Source organism: Amblyomma americanum, chromosome 1 (assembly GCF_052857255.1).
Source record: "Amblyomma americanum isolate KBUSLIRL-KWMA chromosome 1, ASM5285725v1, whole genome shotgun sequence".
NCBI lineage: Eukaryota > Metazoa > Arthropoda > Arachnida > Ixodida > Ixodidae > Amblyomma > Amblyomma americanum.
In genome coordinates, this window is record NC_135497.1 from 299296583 (window position 1) to 299302582 (window position 6000).

Below are 6000 nucleotides of genomic sequence, written 5' to 3' on the forward strand. Positions count from 1 at the left end.
TCTTTGTGCTTTTGGCTGTCGTTAGCCGAAATCTAAAAACAAGTTCTAAACAATGATCACAGTCGACTTCTTAGCCGACTGCGCGTTCGACTTTGGCTACTTTAGCCTCTTCCCCGTGACTGCTCGCTGCGACGCATCACTGCTCACTGCTATCGTTGTTTATTTTCGTGGCTTTTCTTTCACAGTGAGTGCTGTGCTTGTGTAGTTAAGATCCTTCGGACGTCTTGTGTGTCAAGCCTATGTTGGCCTTTAGCAGGCCTGTCGTGAACGAGGGCGACGCTCAATTTTGGGCTGCGTTCGTGGCGCATCAGGCAGCCCTACAACGCCTGCGCGTACAGATGCTGGCGCTGAGCGCTGAAATTGCCATGGTGGAAGAGACGAGGAAGTGACACCGGGGGCGGCCGAAGCTCTTTTTGTTGGCGGCGGCGCACCTGTCCGTCCGTGAGCGAAACCTGTCGGCGTACCCGCGCCCAGACTCGTGGTACGAGACCACGCTTCCGCACCTTCCGGACAGCGGACTCCGAGAAAACTTTCAGACCAACCGCGGCACATTCCGATACATGGTGGCTGTTTGTGGAAGCATGAGCCGGCAAGATACCAACATGCGGAAAGCGATTCCACTGGAGAAACGCGTGGCGATCGGCTTGTACCGCCTCGCAACATCAGCAGAAGAGCGGGCTGCTGCCAACTTTTTTGACGTGAGAACTGCGTCAGTTAATTTAATATTTCACGAATTTTGCAGCGTGTTTGTTGGAAGCACGATTTGAGCAGTTGGAAGCACGATTTGTGCATTTCCCAACACCAGCTGAGCTTTACGAGCACATGTGTAAATTCACAGCAGCCTGTGGTTTCTCTCAAGGTGTCGGAGCAGTGGATGGCTGTCATATCGAGGTGTGGCCCTCAAAGCAAGAAGCTGCTGAATAATACAATCATAAAGGGGTGGTACAGTGTCGCTCTACTTGCTGCCGTCGACCACACATACAGGTTCCTATGCACGAATGTTAGGAGCCCTTGTAGGAACAATGACCCGGCACTGTTTCAGAAGTCTCGACTGCCAGCTACTCTGGCTAGTGAGCTGTTCCGACAAGAAACATAGCTCATTGAAGGTGTGGGAGTTGGCACAATTCTTCTTGGTGATCAAGCTTTCGCCTTGAAGACGCACCTGATGAAGCTGTACCCCTTCCAGGTGCCTCTGGGTCCCCCTCACAGACCTTAAACTACCGGCTGCCGAGTGCCAGACGTGTTGTCGAAAATGCTTTTGGACATGTCAAGGCACACCTTAGAATGGTGCTGAAGGGCCTTGAGTGTGCCGTCCACAATGTCAGTTATGTGATCCGTGCTGCTTGTGTGCTGTACAACATTTGTGAGCAGCTCAGTGACCGCTGATTCAAGCTAGTTGTGGTGCAGAGCGCTGATGAAAGGCGGCCTCAGCCGGTGTGCACAAGCAACCGGAAAGAGACGTCAGGTGTGGCCATCGGGAACGCCCTGGCCAAGCACCTTGCCTTGAGCAAGAACCCAGTCCGTGGGAAACTCAAGAGCAGCTCAGAAGGACACCTCTACCGAGAGGGAACAGCCCTGAACAGAGCTACGCACACATTATTGAAGGAGCAGACACTGGGTTCGGCTCCCCTTCAATGGCTACCATTGCACGCACATGATGCATACTCCCTACTGGGGTGAAGGTTAAGAGGGTTACAACGAATGTAATTTTAGTAACCTACATGATCTTCATAAAACAGGTTTGGTTTATGGAGTTTAACATTCCAAAGCGGCTTGGGCTATGAGTGATGCCGCAGTGAAGGGCTGCAGAATTTTCGACTACATGGGGGTTTATCAACATGCACTGACATTGCACAGTACACGAGTGTCTTGCTTTACACCTGCATTGAAAAGCCGCCGTCGTGGTCAGGCTTTCAGAAAATAGTCTTGCATTATATAGCTAATGTTAATTATTGGTTCTTGTTAAACTACAAAACGAAGTGGTTCGTACCAACTACTAGTACTCCTTATGACAAACAAACCTTCACCTACATGCAACCATCTCTAATGAACCAATAATGAAGATTTCATTACTTCCTGTAAACAAATCTCTTCAAACAGTTTTGCTCACAGACGATAGTAAAATGCCAGCATAAGCTTTCAATTTTTATGATTTATTCTTGTTGAGCACTGCTGTTTATGTTGCTGTTTCATTGCCATTGTACTACCTTTTTCATTGTTGTGTTTGTGTCACATGGTCTGCGTATTGGCAGCTATTCTATAAGTTGTTGTTTGCTTATAATTTTCGTGTATATCTGGCCATCGTCTTGCCACATTGCCAATCAGCAACTTGTTGGTACCTTGTCAAGCAGTACAAGCTTTTTGTCTTGCACTCATACTTCTGAAAGCAGAAGTACTTGCTGAGGCATTAGTTGGTTCATCATAAAGTTGAATGGCACAAAGGAACAAACACAGCAGTGGCGCTTTTTCTGTCTCTGTGTTTGTTCCGTTGCGCCATTCAACTTTATTCTGAAGGTAACGAAATTATGTCGGTCACAGTTGGAAGCTTCATATTTTTGCACTCATCATCCACACACAAAGCAAACACAAAAATGTGACATAAATGTGACCCAATGGTGAGGGCTTCGAAAGACGTACAGTGTGATAAATTTCATTAAATTCCCATCCCAACTCATTAAACCAAAGTACGCTTTTGTGCACAATTTCATGTCATTACTATTTTGCTGTTGTCCAATTTTCCCACTGTTCTATAATTTGCCCCCCCCCCCCCAAAAAAAAACAGCTATGTTGCAAGAAAGATATCAGCCTTGTAGCAAACAATTCCTGGTGAACGTGCAACAGCCATTGGTTCTGAGTGGAGAAGCAGGTGGAGTGTTACTGCGAGAGCAGCAGCAATGTAATTGCAACAGACTTGTTTGATTATTAAACTTGTGTACCCCTGCTGTGTATGCATGGGCTCTGTTAATAACTAATACTGCAAGCTACTACGGTAGCCAGCCCGCACAATACAATTCACTGTTTAAAACACAATACAAAACTTTTAGCAGTAAAAGATCTTTCATCTCATCACATGCTGTAATATCAAATAAATTCCAGCTGTTTTGATCACTCTTTATTGAGCGAGTCATTATTTTCTTTGTTGTCTAGAAATTTTGCTAGCAGTCGCACCATGCTTGCATTTATGGCATTCGCTTCCTTCTGGAGGCGCACTATTATCTTGCGCATTTTGTGTGCCTTGCGGTCGGCCTTTGCTGCTGCCTCGCTTTCTCCTTTATGGACGGCAACTAGCTGCTCTATAGCAGATCCTTGTCGCTTGTGACGGCTCTTTTGGGGTTCCCTTCTTTTGGCGCTTGTGCCAGCACCGGCACAGCTGCTTGCCCCTGCTGTGGCACTGCTGCTTACGCCAGCACTGGCTCTGCTTGTGTCTCCGCTGCTGCTGCCTGTGCTTTGGAGTATTGGTACTGCAGCACTGGCACTGCAAATGGGGGAGCTGGCCGCAAGTTGTGCGAGGTCGTCTCTTCTGCTTCCTTCAGGCAGGCTGTCCTCCCATGGCAGGAGCACTTCCGAGCCGTGTGGTGCCTCATTGACAACTGGCAGCTGAAAATGATGAAACATACAAGACATGTTATCATCTCAGAAAAGATATTAACTTTCTTCATGTAATGCAATCATCCGTTTCCATATTATATTACAAAAACACTAACTTATGATGGCCATTCTGGAAAGAAGGCAGCGGTTCAAATTTTTGTTTTCCTGAACATAACTAAATAGATATATGAAGATCCAGACATGTGCATCAGCATTCCCTAGCCACAACTTTCACATGAACCAATGGGTTCACTTCAGTTTTTTCCTGAATACTGTTGCGGAGTGCAATCGCCTTCCTTTAGGTTTATGAGACTCTAAATATTTTGTGAAGGAGTTGGAGGATTTTTGTATGGCTCCTAGTGTTGGTGTTGTGATGAATGTTGGATTTTATGTCCTTTAAATGACGTGTGGCTGTTGCGGCTAATGGTTTTATGGCTTTTATAATTGTGTGCCCTCCTGCTTGGGCCAAAGTTATGGCTTGCAGTATGTACAAATAAATAAATGAATGAACAGCTGGACAAGACAGTATACCAAGCTGATCAAAGTCAATAACAAGCAATATGTTAAACATGTGCAAGCATGTGGGGCATGGTTGACCAAGGGTAAATCGAGCTCATGAGGTTGAGTTGAACAGAAGTACATGAAAGGTGAGGTGCGAACCCTGGCACGACAAGGCGCTGCGATTTGAAGACGCAAGTGCCATTTCCGCTCCCCATTGCCATGCCCATGGTTGTGGGAGTAGTTTACTCTGAATCCCCCCCTCCCCTGAGTCTGTCCAATGGTTCGAAAGGAAGGATTGCTGGGTCAGTTGGTTCATCATTCAAGGCTTAAAAACTGCACGAAAAATTGGATGATACAGAAAGAAGGAATAGACAGCACTGAACCTGCAATTGAGTGTATTTTATGTGAAATGGCAATAAATACAGAAAGCATGCACAAAGAGCTTATAGACAAAAACGCAATACAATACACATATTACTTGTATACTTCGAACGAAGACAGCACAAAAAAGGACAACCACAGAAGAGGACACTACACAAAGAAAGCTTCACTTCTGTGGTTGTCCTTTTTTACGCTGTCGTTCATTCCAAGTATGAATCACCAACTAGCCCACCACTTTGTTTTATTTAATTACTTGGGCACTACAGATACCACATAGAAATTTATTATCTACTTTGCTACTTCCCTTCAGTGTCCCTGTAGAGAAACAACAGTTTGCAATAACAGCTTATGATCCACAGATTGCTGTATTACTCCATTGTATTCAAGCCCAGTTGCTAATAGAATCAATGGACGACGATGAGTATCTACAAGAGAGAAGGATGAAGGTGAAGCTGCATATGCACAGGTGTGAAAGATGAATTGTCATACAGCACTTGCAATAATAATATATCACACAAATAAAGGCACCAAAATTCTGGTGCATACCATAACTTCATCTTACTAGAGACTTAAGTCGTATCCATCTGCAGTGTGTGCCTCTTGACATATGATTCCCACCTGAAAAAAAAGGACGTAACCTAAACCAGCAATGCACATTTAACTCCCTGTATAACAAAGCGTTCTTTGCTCTGGCATGGTAACATTAAGTATATGGGGAGACAACCAGCTAACTACCGATATGTATAATTGATAGAAAAAAAAACAAGGACTTATGAACGAGCAGTGGGAGTTGCTTGGCTAGTTGGTTCACATTTCATGAAAAAGAACAACAGCACAAGGCAAAAATGTAGACGTGGAGGCCAGTGCCCATGTTTTTGGGAGTGGTTTACACAACTGCTTGAGTCTTCTTTATTATCTATTGTTGGCCAGCATTTTATAATGAGTATAAGTTCCGCACTGAGAAATGAGCAGCAATAGAATTTTGAAGTGATCTGAGCGACAGATTGCACGCAATGGTATAAATCACAAATTACCTCTAAACTTTCCTCGACTCACCCATCATCGTTGATGGGGAGGCAGCCGAGAAAACTGAAGCTGCCAGTAGAAAATCCATGGGACGCCAGGCGACACAGTTGAAGTGCCTGTCCGTCTCAGCTGTTTGGAAAAATAAAAATGATGTGAGCTATTAAATGTGTTGCTAAAGAAACATTTCAAAGTTGTGATCACAGCATTTCTCTCAGTGGATTTAGCTTCACTGTACACATTCTCAATGCAAAAATAAAATTTCATAGATAAGTGTCTAATGCATATGCACAGGTACTGGTGAAATTAATGCATGCAATTTACATTTGCAATGTGGCTAAACTACATCCTACTAGTTGCTGCTTTGCAATTGAAGCCACGACTGTGCATTATGGTTCAACTATTGTCATTCTAGAAACATCTTACTTGGTTAATTTCTAGGTTTATTTCTATCATATACCTTTCCCAGGCTGCACTGTGTATACTACTTCACAAATGCTGCTAGTA

At 44.5% G+C, this 6000-nt stretch overlaps 1 long non-coding RNA gene across 1 annotated transcript; it reads right to left on the reverse strand.

Moving 5' to 3' along the window:
- Positions 1-2872: 2872 nt before the first annotated feature.
- LOC144098259 (uncharacterized) lies at positions 2873-5626 on the reverse strand. Its single transcript, XR_013307150.1, has 3 exons — positions 5505-5626; positions 5033-5088; positions 2873-3597 (listed from the first exon to the last, which is right to left on the reverse strand). It is a non-coding gene; the product is annotated as an uncharacterized LOC144098259 (long non-coding RNA).
- Positions 5627-6000: the final 374 nt, after the last annotated feature.